The following is a 16365-nucleotide window of genomic DNA, read 5'->3' on the forward strand; positions in this document are numbered from 1 at the left end:
CATGTTTATATTGGTGAAGGTGAAGCATTGTAGTTGATTATAATGTGAAATGGCAGTTGTTTTCTGTTGGTGGTGAGCAAACTTGTCCAACAAAAATATAGGATATCTTGGGCAGATTTAGTGGGTCTCATGGTGGGTGTCTTTTAGGTTCCAGTTGTTGTTACTAGTCAACTTTCAGTGGACACCCCCATAGTGTCTTTCAGAGCCCCTCCTAAAATCCCACCTGTTTAGTTGTGGTTGTTGTCAGTGACTCTGTTAGTTCCCTCTTCTATATAAGCTACATTTTTTGTTTTCTTGCTGGGGAACATAACAACAAACAATGGAGTAAAACAAGCTTATATTTTGGGTTGGATGTTGCATCATATTGTTAATATTTTAATCGATGGCATTTTTGTGGAAAATATTTCTTTCTATTTTAATCTTTTTAATATGTTTTTTTCCTGTGAAGCCATTGCATTGCATCCATGTCTGAAATGTGCTGTATAAATAAAGCTTGTTTTGATTTGAACATATTGCTAAACAAATTAACCCAATGATGACCAATCAACAGACTCTTGCTAAACCAATGAACAAATATCTGAATACGTTCCGAATGCACTGTACAAACAATACAGATGTAAGTAGATAAATGTTGATGTGCAGTTACATTTTCAAACACTCAATTGCTACTGTAGTTTAGTGCTACTAGATACAATTATGTATCATAAAAATGTTTTAATGCAACACCGAAATGTGGGGAATTCACAATACCGGAGGTCATGAATTCCCTAAAGGCATTGTAGGTCCTATGAAGAGGGAGCCTTAGTGTCACAGCACACGTGTTTGCCTTTGGGTACTTTTTCTTCTGCTGCCCAGCGAGACGCCCTCGCGCTGTGTGGAGGAATTCGATGGTCGGGGTGTCCTCAAACCCAAGGGGTGGCACCACCGTTGCCCCAGTAACAAACTCCAACACCATCGCCACTGTTAGAGGAGGACATTCTCCATCTGAGGAGTATACAGTAAAACATTTAAAATACATATTTAAATCACAAAATGGAATAATATGCAGTTACCGATAAACTTGAACAATTGACTATTTTACTTGCACCTCAGCCAGCCAGTTGAACCAGTGGCAGATGGTGTCGTTCTCCAAACACCGCCGGTTGCTGCCAGGTTTGAATAGGTTACTTTGAACAGGTCCCTGGCAGTGGGAGGCTTTATGGAGTCCACAAAAAGTGCTCGGAAGCTGTCCGGGTGGTTCCCCAATGCTTCAAGCAGCCCAAGAGAGTTGAGACGATATTTGAACCTGTTATGGTTTAAAGAATGTATGTATATTTAAAATAAGTGTAATAAAACGTATCCTAATATAAAACAGGGAAATAGTCCATGATCTTTAAATCAGTAAAATAACCTACAAAGCAAGCACTGTGTCCTCATGTACTACATGGATATAGGGGAAATGTACCTATCCTGTTCAGCTGCCGGATGGTAGGGTCAGCGATCAGGCAAACCCTCATAGTTATCAACCTGCTTCTCCCGGTTTGCCGCCTTTGGACTCCAGCATTATTCCGTCTCCTGAACGATTGAAATCTGACATGTGCAAACATTATAAAAGTTACAATAATGACACTCAGCATAATCGACACCGCCCATACTCGCGCACCCTACGGTAGCTGTTGCAATCATTAGCAAGCTAACATTACTAGGTAGTTGTGCCGGTTAATGTTGACTTTTGCCAGGTATTACCTAACCTACCAGAATGAATCCTACCTTTGAACCACCCGATCCTCCTCGGGTGGTTGTAAAGGTGGTTGCACTTGGCTGGCAAAACTTAAAAAGCGGTCTCTCATGTTTTCAAGGTTCGACATGACTTAGTCGTTTGTTGGTGATGATGAACGAGAAGTTTTTCATATAGTGCCTTCCAAAGAAGCATGGAGGAAAGTTTAGAGGGGATAAGAGATATCCAAATATGGTATACAGATTCTGACATTCTTATTTTTAGTCAGTCATTTGAACAACATGTGGAAGATGTCCGTCAGGTACTTAGGCAGCAAAATAAATGGGGTATTAAACTCAGGGCTGATAAGTGTGACCTAATCAAGAATGAGGTCTGTTATTTAGGAAAAATGATTTCTGCTGAGGGTTACAGAATGGATGTTAAAGAAATTGTAGCAGTGCAAGAACTGGTAAACAGGCCACCAACAAACGTGAGCAGGCTGAGGAAACTACTGGGGTTTCTAGGGTACTATAGGGGTTATGTACAGAACTTTTCACAACATGCTAAATGTCTCTATGACTTACTAGCAGTAAAGACGAAGACCCCAGCATCCGGGAAGCGAAGGACCAAGGTAGCTGTGCAGTCGGGACAGGCTCTGCCCCACCAGAAAGTTATATGGGAGGATGCTCACCAGAGAGCATTAGAACACTTGGTGAGTGTGTTGACTAATCCACCTGTGCTTGCTTACCCAGATTTCAAGGAGCCTTTTATCCTGCATGTTGATGCCTCTGAAGAAGGATTGGGAGGTGTGTTATACCAACGACAAAGTGGCAAACTGAGAGTCATTGGATATGGCTCCCGCATCCTGACTCAAGCAGAGAGAAACTATCACCTTCACTCAGGGAAACTGAAATTCTTGGCCCTCGAATGGGCAGTGACTGAGCGGTTCCGAGATTACCTATTTTATGCTCCCTCTGTGACAGTGTACAGTGATAATAACCCCTTGACATATGTACTAACTACAGCAAGACTGAATGCCACCGGTCATCGCTGGGTGGCAGAGCTGTCTGACTTTAATCTCACACTGAAGTATCGTCCTGGAAAGGTAAACAATGACACAGACTTTCTGTCACGCTCTCCTTTGCATGCTGAACATTACATGGAAGAATGCACTGAGAAACACTCACTTGAAATGGTAAAAGCAACACTCAATAATGTTCAGACACAACAGAATGACTGTGTAACGTGGATATCCACGGTCACACTAAGGCCATCAGTGCAAGATGAGCTGTCATGGTGGGGTGGAACAGTTACAGACCGACTGTCTCCACAACGATATCATGCAGGCTCAATTAAAGGATGCGGCTGTATCGAGAATCTTGGAACTGAAAAGTCAAAGGACTAAGCGGGACTAAGCCTAAACCAACAGAATGTCAACAAGAGTCATACAAAGTCAAACAGTTACTGCGAGAGTGAAACAGGCTCCATGTCTCACCAGATGGATTATTACAAAGGAAAACAGCAGAAAGGAAACAAGTTGTGGTACCAAGTCAGTATAGAACACTGATTTACAAGTACTTACACACTGAAATGGCCCATCTAGGAACAGAAAGAGTGTTGAACTTAGCACGAGAACGTTTTTATTGGCCGCGCATGCAACACGACATTGAACACTTTATCACCAAAGTGTGTAAGTATATCAAACAAAAGAAACCCAGTGTAATAACTAGGGCCCCAATGCAACATGTACGAGCTACAGCTCCTTTCCAGATGATTTCAATTGACTATGTGCATTTGGAGAAAAGCAGAGGGGGCTATGAGTACATTTGAGTTATTTTAGATAACTTTACAAAATTTGCACAAGCCTACCCCACTAGAAATAAGTCAGGGAAAACTGCAGCAAAAAAGCTTTTCGATGATTTTTTCCCAAAGTTTGGCTTTGTGTCAAAAATCCATCATGATCAGTGAAGAGAGTTTGAAAATCAGTTATTCAGAGCCTTGCAGAACTGTACGGGAATAGCCAATTCCAGAACCTCTCCATATCATCCACAGGGGAATCCGAGATTTAACTGTACACCGTTGTCAATGTTGGGCATACTAGATGAAGAGAAAAAGGCCAACTGGGGTGATTATCTGAACAAGGACACGGGGAGCCTGAGCCGGTGCAGCTTCGCCCCAAAATGGCTGACCACAGCCAGGAACAGCAGGTTACCTGCAAGAAATCACAATACTACAGTAGCCAGGAATCGGAAATTATAAACGCTGTTTTTTAAAAAACAAAAAATGGCATATCAGTTTGGATACTAGGCTGCAACAACATAGCATCACATAAAACAATGTTAGGGGTTTGACAGTAGAGTCATGGACAAATGCCAATCAATTAATAGGAACAACTATAAAACTGGACAGTATTGAGAGCAGACTGATTGAACCACAAATTTTTTTTGATTATACTGTAATCAGTATAATCTGGTTTTTACTACATGAATTCTCAAGCAACTCAATGTTATTGTTGATACCCATCTCAAAGCTGCCGTCTATGAGTCCGATGAGAGAGCTGGACAGGTCAAAGTGTCTCTCTGAGTGATGGCACTCTTCATGTAGGTCGCTGACAGAGCTTTGGTGAAGGAGGCGAATGACAGGGCCACGATGAACTGCTGACAAACACAAGAGAGAGAACATTAGTGTGTGTTTGTCCGTGTGTATGTGCATGCGTGGATGCGTGTGCAGACAGAGTGCATGTGTAGCTGAGGTGGCCTGCAATAGTAAAAAGAACGGACACAAGTTTACGTCTGCAAAGTAATAGCGCTTTCTTTATTCTGAAGAATGTTTTTTTTCTCTTGTTCAATTGTCTATTTTCTTGTTAGTACGTTGAAAATATTCACATCAAACAAGTGCACACATTAAACTACACAACATAAATGCACTTTAGCTAAAGCAGAATTCAAAAATGTTCCACAAATAACCCTGTCTTAGTGTATGGTTTCACATGAAAACCACAATGTATTTCACATTCATACAATAGAAACACCTATATATGAAACCATAAATAACTGAATGTTTTTCTATATACCGCTACCTCTATAGAAAACTGACAATACATTCAGCTTTAAGATAGTGGCACCTCCAGAAATTCGTCTCTCTCTCACTGTATGCACTAAAAGTCTACCAGACTGAGCGTGCTCGGCCAGTTTACCAGCTAGTAAGCACAATTTTACACAAAACCAATAATATGTAAAACCAACTCAGAAATCCCTAACAAATGGATTCTTTATAAAAAAATATCCTAGACAAAATCCAGTACAAGTAAGCTGCTCAGTAAACATAGTCTCTGTGACTCGTAAATCGTTTTTTACCTCAGCTAACATAACGTTATACTCTCACTCAGTTCGACACAAAGCCAAAACAAAACCTTTCCTAACGTGATAATATCTTGACAAAGTTGTTAAATAGCATGTTATTACACATTGTGTATATATTTGAACGTTTGGAAGTTTTGTTACAAACCTGTAATAGTAAAAAGAACAGACACAGTTTACCTCTGTAAAGTTCTGATCCTTATTCTGCAGAATGGTGAGAGCTTGGCCAGAACTTGCTGTTTCTCCTGCTACAACAGTGCAACAGCGCCATCTATTGACCTGATGGACTGCTAACGCTAAAGTGTGTAGAAAATACAATTTAGATTAATTAAGACAAATACATTAACAAATTGTGGGGGGGGGGGGGGGGGGGGGTATAATAAATGGCTGTCTGTTTTAGTGACTTTGTTTTCAGCCCATTACACATGTACAATCGTACACGTGCATTTTAAAGCATTATTAAGAACCTTGAGTGTGGAACTGCAGGGCGTTTACGCAAAAACCACATGAATTTCACATGTGAACACGGGAAGTGTTCCAAAAACATGTTTTCATGTAATCTTATGTGAAGATAATGTGATAACATGTAAAGCAACATGTGATTACATTAAACTACACATGTGAAAATGTGATCACGTTGTGTTCCAAAACATGTTTTCACATGATTTCACATAAAATGTAAGTTGAAATCATGTGGTTTTTCTGTAAGGGCAGGAATATAAGATGCATTTTTATGTTATGTTTGATGTTACATGATCTTGAAAATGCAATGTTCTTTGAGGTTCTTCCTTGTTCCTTTCCATGTATTTTCCATTTTACTTTCCCTCAGTCCTTTTCACTTTCATTGGCAAAACAAGCTCTGTCTCCGTCAAGACTTATTCAGAGCCACCATGAATTGAAAGCAGCTTTGATTTCATTCTTCGGGTCTTTATTCAAACACAAACACACTTGGAATAAAATGCTCTTTCAGTGTCTTGTTGCAGGTTGTGCAATGTTCAAAAGTGTGTGAGAGATTAGTATTAATGTGTGTGTATGTGTGGGGGGTCAAGTTTGGACGGTCGTACATATGCAAATAGCCAAGATTGTATATTTCAGGACCATGGACAGCAGCAATATCGGCATAGCGATATCTGTCATTCAGCACCACATGACAGTAGACAGCGGCCATCTCATGTGAAGTTGGCACTGGGGAAATCCCATGTAGTGAGAAACGAGGCCTAGGAGGCAAAAAGACTGAAGGAGAAGACTCCCACAGGAACTCTATGCTAAACTGTTCTGCCACATCCATTTCAAATGTTACATCTTTCGATTTGTAAATAATAGGGAATACATCTGCAAATAATTGAAACTGACTATTCAAACTACACTGTACAGCTTTAGTGTGTCTGTGCATCATAGGTACAACTGTAAGCAATTCCGTTCTCAAATGTGTTTAATGTGAGAAACAAAATTAAAAGCACCTGTTAGACATTTACAATGCAGACTGTCATGCATTTTTACTATTACCAACAAGACAACGAAGTGATACGTGCCATGGAGACTTATAACGGATACTTTCCAAACACCAAAAGATCCCACGCTGAGCGATATTGTTTACTACACTATTATGCATACAATCCAAGTCATACGTTTATTGTCATTCATACTCTTATTTTTAACCGAATATCTTTGCAAAAGTGTTCATTGTGTCAATTCAGAGCTCGGAAATATTGGAATAATGTGCTTTAGGGGACTGACACTCAAGGCGCACAACAGGATAACACAACAACCACATTTTCAATTGACAATCATTGCTTTAAATGGATGTGGTTGATTGTTTATATATGCCAATACAAATCTGTTTATTTAACTTGTAAACCAAGGTTGGATTAGTAGGTCTAAGCAACATGCATCTGGATAATCGCGTCATGAATCGGGACGGGCTCCTACTTCCTCATATACACATTATGACGTAATAAAGAGCTTAATCTTTCACGAAATAAAGACATAGGAGCATACCCATTTATACAGGTTCTACACATTCCATTTCTCCATGGCAATAGAATGTAAACATTCTATTTCGCGCCAAACATCGCCTACAACTCAATTCTAAGTGCAGCATACTGGACGACTCCACAGTCATTGATCATTCGCGACTTTAAGTCATTCCTGTTATCTCTAGAGCATCCCGTATATCTATAGCGCTGCATTTCTTTCCCATCTTACCATGGATAGGGTTTTGTGCATTCCGGAGTTCACTTATGGTCCCACAAAGGTAATCTTAGGAGAAATTAATTTTAGCATACTGTAAATGCCTGTGCATAATGTGCATAACAAAGCATAATTATTTTCATTATCTTCAAAGGAATTCTGTAGAAGCAGCCTTTATTTTCAGACTCTGCAGGCCTGCTGGGAGGAAACATATTACAATAAACAGGTAAGATTCATCCCACAAAAACATAAACAACAGAAAGAGAGTTGTATTTCAAGACAGTTTAGAGAAGTTGGTCATAAGAGTTCTTAATATCACTTGCAAATTGTGAGGCATGAGCAGTTGTGAAATGTTGCGAGAGGCCCTTCTACAAGCACATGATATGGTATTTCGTGGCACGGTCTCACACCTTACCTCATCTTGCAGAAGAAGCTCATGGTCCACTATCTGCTACTCCAGAGTCAAGGCCAGGTCCCGCCCCATGTCACCACAGAGCACATGAGCAACTGGCTGGTGTCTCAGGGCAAAAAATCCCTTAGGGAGAGGTGAGTACCACGTCAGCACTCACCTTCACTGCCATTCCCTGCCACCAGCAGCACTCCAGGTGTGGGTAAAATAAACAACAGAAAAATAAGAAGCCAGGAAAGTTGAATTGCTCTGTGTTTTATTTGAAGGGTGTGGAAGGAAACCTTGGAGGAGGGAAACGACCTCGCTCGGCTGGTAAGAGAATGAGAGTTAGAGACATACTACAAGTTAGGGAGCTCTTTACTAGCCTTTCAACATCGAGTTAGCACAAAATAATAGATCTGTTGTGAAATTACACTAATGGGACTTCCTGTTTCATACTGCAGGCCTGGGAAGTAAACACCTGCCTAAAAATGATGGACATAGAGCACGAGGCTTCTTGCAAGCTCCGCCGCTCCATGCACTCCACCCCGCCAGCTGACATGTGAGTTCCATGTACTGCCCTGCATATGACTTGATCCATTTATCTACACATCTGGAACTACGCAGAAACAGACTAAGACAGTGTTCTCTGTGAGCACATTGCACATTGTTTAGCTTTGTCTTCTCCTTTTTTTTTGATTTCAGCGATCCTAAAGTCCACAGCATCGTGGAGAGAGCTGTGAGGAGCATTCTGGGCGAGCAGTCCAATGAGCCCCGTAGCAACCTACTCAGCCCATCTCAGGTGGTGGTGGAGGTGGTGCCCAGGCTCCTCCTGGCCCTGTGGCTTCAGCCAGAGGAAGGCCATTCAGAGCACCCAATCCTAATTAGCGGGATTAGCGGGATGGCCGTGGGCATGGTGGCGGCCGTAGTGGAGAAGCTCTCCTGCATGTTAAAGGACCCTTCCCCTCACATCCCATTCTCCCGGGCTGCTGCTTTTGACTCTGTGCGGTCGATCCTCGGGAGAATCAGTCAGTCCTTCTCCACGGATGACCTCCAGAGCCCTTTTTATATGAGCTCGGTCTGTGCCTTTGTGGCGGACGCGGTGCAGAGCTGCTTCCAGCCCCCTGCAGCCACCCTACCAGTCCCCCCTGTCCTCACGGTGGCCGTTTCCACCACACTACCAGCTGACATCCAAGCAGGTGAGTAGCAATGATGAGAGCACTCTGACAGATGCCTGTTCTGATGACATCTTGGTGCCTTGTAGTAGTAGAGCTCATCAGAATTGTTGTTGTCACCCATAACACAGACCCGGCTTCTTCCCACCTAGAGGTTGTAGACATCACCCCTAACACAGAGGCAGACTCGGCTTCCTCCGACCTGGAGGTTGTGGACATCACCCCTAATACAGAGGCAGACCAGGCTTCTTCACCCCTGGAGGTTATGGACATCACCCCTAACACAGAGGCAGACCAGGCTTCTTTCCACCTAAATGTTGTGGACATCACCCTTAATACAGAGGCAGACCCGGCATCTTCCCACCTGGAGGTTCAAAACATCACCACTAACACAGAGGCAGACCCGGCTTCTTCCCACCTAGAGGTTGTGGACATCACCACTAACACAGAGGCAGATCCGGCTTCTTCCCACCTGGAGGTTGAGGACATCATCCCTAACACAGAGGCAGACCCGGCTTCTTCCCACCTGGAGGTTGAGGACATCACCCCTAACACAGAGGCAGATCTGGCTTCTTCCCACCTGAATGTTGTGGACATCACCCCTAATACAGAGGCAAAGCCCATCTCTTCCCTCTTGGAGGTTGTGGACATCACACCTGAAGAAAGGACTCTCACGATGGCCATCTTCGCCACTCTGCCAGCTGAAATCCAAGCAGGTAACACTTAGAGAGCACTCTGACAGGTGCCGTTTGTCATGACATCTTAGTAGAACCTTTCAACGGGCCAGTGTTTAGAACCTACGGTTTGCATTTGTTTACATTCTGTTTCTCTTTTTTTCCCTTTCCAGAGGATGTTGCTGTGGTCATCCCCGATGTCACCCCACACGTCACCAAGGACGTGACACTGGATGTTCCATGCAGAGCTAGGAAAGGGGCAGTCCGGGGATTATTTTGCAAGCTTTGGAGGGCAGTGTGCTGCTGCGCCTGCCACAAGGAAGAGGAGGAACAATATTAATTATTCATCAGACCTTCAGAAATGGGATTGAACCATAGACCATTAAATTATTCGCATTATAATTGAACTCAATTCTGCTTTTCTTGTTTACTACTAAATTTCAGAACTTTTCTATCAACTTTCACTTTGCAAGTGTAGAGTAGGTTGTGTAAATAAGTGGGAAACATCCCAATTTTAATGCTTTTCATAATTTACTTTCTACATTTAAAAAAATATATATATTTGACAACAACAAAAACGGAGGGCGCTCAACCAATGTTGAGTTGAGGTGCAACCCAAAATTTGAATCATCATAGAAAAGGAAAAAGCGCAACTCTCGCTCACTATAAAAAAATGCATTGTTTTATTCAGGCAAGGATAAAAGATTAACGTTTCGGCCTAGTCTATGACGATATGCAAGTTGTTTGCCCAGTAAAAGGGTGACCCAGACTCACCCTGGTTCTTGAGGGTTGAAGACAGGTAAAAATAATTAAGTAAATGGGACTTTTCAATTCTTGAATAAAAATCTTTAATGAACATGAATTGAAATACAATTGACTTGAGGATCAGAGCAGGCAGGCTGACTGGCTAGCCCTGAAGGCCCTCTGCCTCTACCTCTGTGTGGTTCATCTCAACCAAGAGGTTGTGTGGGTAGTCTTTCTCTCTGTGGGTGTGAATCACTATGACCTCTCCCTCTGCCTGCCATTTGGCTGATCAGAAGCCTTCTGCTCTTTCTTGCTCACATGAACAGGAGGAATGGCCTCTGGGGTAACCTCCTCCTCTATCTAACGCCTCTTCCACCTCCTCTTTCTGACTGTGTTCGACTGAGGTCACTCGTTCTCTCTCCCTGGGTGTTGGATAGTTCCTCCTCCTCTGTATCTTTGTGAGTTTGGAGGGAGTTATCCTGTTCCGGCTCCCTCTAAGGGTGTGCACCTTAATCTCTTTCGGTGTGTTGAGGGGTTCAGTGGTTTTGGAGGGAGTCTGAAGTTCGATCTCTAGGATGAGTGTGGGGTCTGTCCCGTGGTGGTGTCCCCCTCCCTCCTAAGGAGGAGCCAGTGAGACCTTTGATGAGGCCAAGGAAGATCACTCTGTAAGGACGGGATAGGACACATCACAACACTGCTGCTCATTCATATTCAAACACACCTCGGAGTACGGACACAAACATGGACACAAAAATGATATCTAACCATACAATGAGTAATTTTGTAATTAATCAAACCATTGACATATTTTTTTTTACGATTTCCAACGAACAAGCTAGCTATCGAAAAGTTTCAGCGTGTGTAGTTAAGTTAGCCTGCTAACGTCTTCATAGCTAGTAGCATGTAATCAGGACATGACCAAACTGTTGCTGAGATGATGGATGTTGAAACTTCCAAGGAGAAAAGAGACATTGTTGAAACTCACTCATATGCTTGCAGTGTAAAAAAGGGGGGTGAATGCGATTCATACCCGAATACCCCAACCAAGGAGCAACTTCCAAAGAAGCTGAGAAGTGAACCATCAATGAGCCAGCTACAGGACAACATCGTCCGCATCCTCACGGCTAAAATCAAAGAGAGCGCAGATGACTTCATGGATTTGGTGTAAAAGAACACTATCAGTATCGTTAACCTGAAGAAATCGATTGATTTCAGTGCTGAGGAAGTAAAAACTCTGAAGCAGCAGAACGCAACATTGAACATTCAGGTTGCAAAGCAGGAGAAGAAACTCACTGAAATGGAGTCAAAGGTAAACGAGAATGACCGGTATAGTCGGAGATGGAATCTTCAAATTTATGGAATAGCTAAAAATAAAAATCTGACGAGAACATCAAAGCAAGAACGAAGGACATTTGCAGGGCAATAGGAGGAGCGAAATGTTGTTGCAGGTTCTCTGGATGTAGTTCACCGCCTGGGTAGGCTGAGAGATGGGGAAAACAACCAGCCACCACGACCAGTGATCATGAGATTCATCTCCAGGACAGCGAGGGATATGACATGGAAAAGTGGAAAGAAAAATGGCTATTTAAAGAAGAACAACCTGAGGATCTGACAGCATTTGATAAAGAAGCTCGGAATCGTCTGTGGCCGATGATTGAGAGAGCAAGGAAGGAAGGGAAAAGTGCATACTTTGCGAGAGCTAAGGCTTTTGTTAATGGAAGGGAAATTCACGCTGACGCCTTGTTTGTTGACTGCTGGATTTATCAAGTGAGTTGTGCAGGACTCAGTTTTATTTGCATCTGATAAAACTTTATATTTCTTGAGGAAAGAGCATTGTTTGTGTGAGCCAAACTTTTTTTATATATATATATTTTTTTATGGCAGGGAAATTCGCACTGACACTTAATGTTAGCTTGATGGCTATTCGTTTTTACCAATCTATGGTACAATGTTATTTGCAATTGTATAAAAATATATATATATAATTTAGGTCAACCACTTGCGTGGTGCAAAGGACTGTTTTTATTTGCAACTAGTAAGAACTTTTCTTTTTGTGAGAACCCGATTCATGTGAAAACAAGTTTAATGTTCTTCATATAGTCACTGTGATAGTAAATGTCCATTTCTGTTTTTTCTATGAATGCCAGGGGAATCCGTAATATTTTGAAAAGGAAATCTTTATTTATATATTGTAAGGGTAAGAGTGCCGACTTTTATTTACTTCAAGAAACTCTTTCCTGTTCCACAGATACTGCGTTTTGGAAGTGTCAATGGGGAAATTATATTTGGTACTAATCGATCAGCAGGTGTCGCTATTTTAAAAGGCGACTTTAAGGGTCATATATTGAGTCATGAAGCAGATAATACAGGGAGATGGATTATACTATTGGTAGATGTCAACCATGTTCAATTCATTGTTGTAAATACTTATGCTTCCAATAACAAGTCAAGTAACTGTATTTTATTTAGAGACATTGAGAGGAAAATAAGTAAAATGATGTCTAAATTTCCATTGGCCAAAGTAATATGGGGTGGAGATTTTAATACAGTATTACATGATAATCTAGATAGATGGCCTCCTAAGGATAGCAATTCTGTTTGTGTGAAGGAATACATGTCTAAGGTTAAGTGTTCTAGATATTTCGAGAAATAAGAACCCAGATAAGATTATGTTTACATGGAGTACCAAAGATTTATCTATACAATCCTGTATTGATTTCTGGCTGATATCTGAAGATATGGCTGACAAGGTTGATACAGTCTCGATTGAACCATTTGATTTTTAACAGACCACAAAGGGATCTCAATAAAGATAAATATGCATGGTTTGTCAACAAAAAAAGTTATCAAAGGTTACTGGAAAATGAACAAGACTTTACTAGAGAATGAAGTATTTAAGAAGGAAGTAGCAGGAATTAATGATAAATACTGGAATTGTGCCTGTGTTATGCTAATGAAGCTAATGAAATTTGATTAAGGCTTTTGGCTATTTCAATGGGGAAAGAAATTGCTCGTGCCAAGAGAGAGAAAGAATATGACATCATAAAGGGAATAATTGATTATACTAAAAAAAAAGTGAACTAACTAATCAGGAATTACTGGAGCTATCATCATTACAAATGCAGTTAGACTGTATCTACGAGGAAAACGCTCGGGGAGCGTTTGTAAGATCAAGACGAAAATGGATGGAAGAGGGAGAGAAAAATACAAAATATTTATTTAATTTAGAAAAAAGGGCAGGCGAAAAGACTTCCATATGTAAATTAATGATTAATAATACTCCCAATGAAAATCCGACAGAAATCTCTCAGAATGTTGCCCAGTTTTATCAGAATCTGTATACATCAGCCCAGCCAACTTCCAATATGGATCTTTTCTTAGACAATGTAGCAAACATTGCTAAGAAGATAGATAATGATTTCAGAGATTTTTGTGATGAGTTATCTGAAATTGAGAATAAAGACTGTATTAAAAGCCTTAAGGACAATAGGTCCCCTGGAAATTATGGTTTAATAAGCGAGTTTTATAAATCATAAATCACCTTTGATAAATTGATTCCTTTCATTCTTGCTATGTTTCAAGAATCAATAGAAAAAGGGGAGTTACCGGCTTCCTTAAAGCAAGGTGTAATTACTTTGATTCAATGGACATGGGTGGGGGAATATTTGTGTGACGACCTAAAATGGGGGTAGAAGCTCACCAGCGCCCCATCTTATATGTCCAACCACCCCTGAACGTCAGACTCTATTGAAGCACCTACAGTGGTGTAAAGTACTTTAAAGTACTACTTAAGTAGTTTTGGGGGGTATCTGTACTTTGACAACTTTTTTGGACAAATTTCTAAGGAAAATAATGTACTTTTTACTCCATACATTTTCCCTGACACCCAAAAGTAATCGTTACATTTTGAATGGCTAGCAGGACAGGAAAATTGTCGGTTGGATGTACTGCCAAATTCTCTAAAATGATGTTGGAGGCGACTTATTGTAGAGAAATGAACATTCAATTCTCTGGCAGCAGCTCTGGTGGACATTCCTGCAGTCCGCATACAAATTGCACAATCCCTCAGAACTTCAGACATCTGTGGCATTGTGTTGTGACAAAACTGCACATTTTAGTGGCCTTTTGTCCCCAGCAAAAGGTGCACCTGTGTAATGATCATGCTGTTTAATCAGCTTCTTGATATGGTGCACCTTTCAATGTGGATGGATTATCTTGGCAATGGAGAAATGCTCACTAAAAAACTTTTGAGGCGTATAGAACATTTCCGGGATCTTTCATTTCAGCTCATGAAACATGGGACCAACCTTTTACATGTTGCGTTTTTTTGTTCAGTATAGTTTAGTTTATTTTATTACAAATATAGCAGTATACAGTCCTCCAGATATCTGTTGACAAGGACATACATCACTGTGTATTTGTTCCTCTGTACATACAAAAATGGCCAACATTTTTTTTGTTGCCATTTTCCATTGTTACTAACTTGTAATGGTTAAAAGTATGATTAAAGAAGAAAAAAGCGTGTAAGTTGTACTAAACATGGTTTGCAAATCTAAAAGAGATAATTCATGGTTCAACAAGATATTATAGTCATCAAAAGGGTAGAATTTTAGCATTGATATACTTATAATACAGTACTTTACAGCTTTGATTGGAATTCTCCTGAGTGGCACAGTGGTCTAAGGCAAGCTGCGCAGTTAGAGATCCTGGTTAGAGTCCAGGCTATGTCGCAGCCGGCTGCGACTGGGAGACCCATGGGGCGGCACACAATTGGCCCAGCGTCGTCCGGGTTAGGGGAGGGTTTGGCCGGCAGGGGCGTTCTTGTCCCATCGGCTCTAGCGACTCCTGTGGCTGGCACAATGCACGCTGACAGGGTTGCCAGGTGTATGGTGTTTCCTCCGACCCATTGGTGCGCGTGGCTTCTGGGTTAAGCAGGCATTGTGTCCAGAAGCAGTGCGGCTTGGCTGGGTTGTGTTTTGAAGGACGCACGGCTCTCGACCTTCGCCTCTCCCGAGTCCATACGGGAGTTGCAGTGATTAGACAAGACTGTAACTAACAATTGGATACCACGAAAAAGGTGTAAAAGTAACAAACAATTGTTTTTATTTTTTTATAATAATTTATTAAAACAAATGATAGTCCCACTAAGCCCAAACCAGATGGGATGACGTATTGCTGCAGAATGCTGTTGTAGCCATGCTGGTTAAGTGTGAATTCTAAATATATCAAAGACAGTGTCAACCGCAAAGCACCCCCACACCATAACACCTCCTCCTCCATGCTTTATGGTAGGAAATACACATGCAGAGATCATCTGTTCACCCACACCGCATCTCACAAAGACATGGCAGTTGGAACTAAAAATCTCAAATTTGGGCTCCAGACCAAAGGACAAATTGATTGTGTTTCATGGTCCAAGTAAATCTCTTCTTCTTATTGGTGTCCTTTAATAGTGTTTTCTTTGCAGCAATTCAACTATAAAGGCCTGATTCACACAGTCTCCTCTGAACAGTTGATGTTGAGATGTGTCAGTTACTTGAACTCTGTGAAGCATTTATTTGGGCAGCAATATCTGAGGCTGGTAACTCTAATGAACTTATCCTCTGCAGCAGAGGTAACTCTGGTCTTCCATTGCTGTGGTGGTCCTCATGAGAGCCAGTTTCATCATAGCGCTTGATTGTTTTTGCAACTACACTTGAAATATTCCGTATTGACTGACCATCATGTCATAAAGTAATGATGGACTGTTGTTTCTCTTTGCTTATTTGAGCTGTTCTTGCCATAATATGGACTTGGTATTTTACCAAATAGGGCTATCTTCTGTATACCCCCCCACCTTGTCACAACACAATTGATTGTGTCAAACACATTAAAAAGGAAAGAAATTCCACTTTTAAGAAGGCACACCTGTTAATTGAAATGCATTCCAGGTGACTTTCTCATGAAGCTGGTTGAGAGAATGCCAAGAGTGTGCAAAGCTGTCATCAAGGCAAAGGATGGCTACTTTGAAGAATCTAAAATATATTTGGATTTGTTTAACACTTTTTTGGTTACTACATGATTCCATATGTGTTATTTCATCGTTTTGATGTCTTCACAATTTTTCTTCAAGGTAGAAAATAGTAAAAATAAAGAAAAA

At 41.2% G+C, this 16365-nt stretch overlaps 1 long non-coding RNA gene across 1 annotated transcript; it reads right to left on the bottom strand.

Annotated features, from left to right (window-relative positions):
- Positions 1-1849: 1849 nt before the first annotated feature.
- Positions 1850-5270, bottom strand: LOC120063864. Its single transcript, XR_005478551.1, has 3 exons — positions 5204-5270; positions 4216-4353; positions 1850-3908 (listed from the first exon to the last, which is right to left on the bottom strand). It is a non-coding gene; the product is annotated as an uncharacterized LOC120063864 (long non-coding RNA).
- Positions 5271-16365: the final 11095 nt, after the last annotated feature.

Source organism: Salvelinus namaycush, chromosome 19 (genome assembly GCF_016432855.1).
Source record: "Salvelinus namaycush isolate Seneca chromosome 19, SaNama_1.0, whole genome shotgun sequence".
Taxonomy (NCBI): Eukaryota; Metazoa; Chordata; class Actinopteri; order Salmoniformes; family Salmonidae; genus Salvelinus; species Salvelinus namaycush.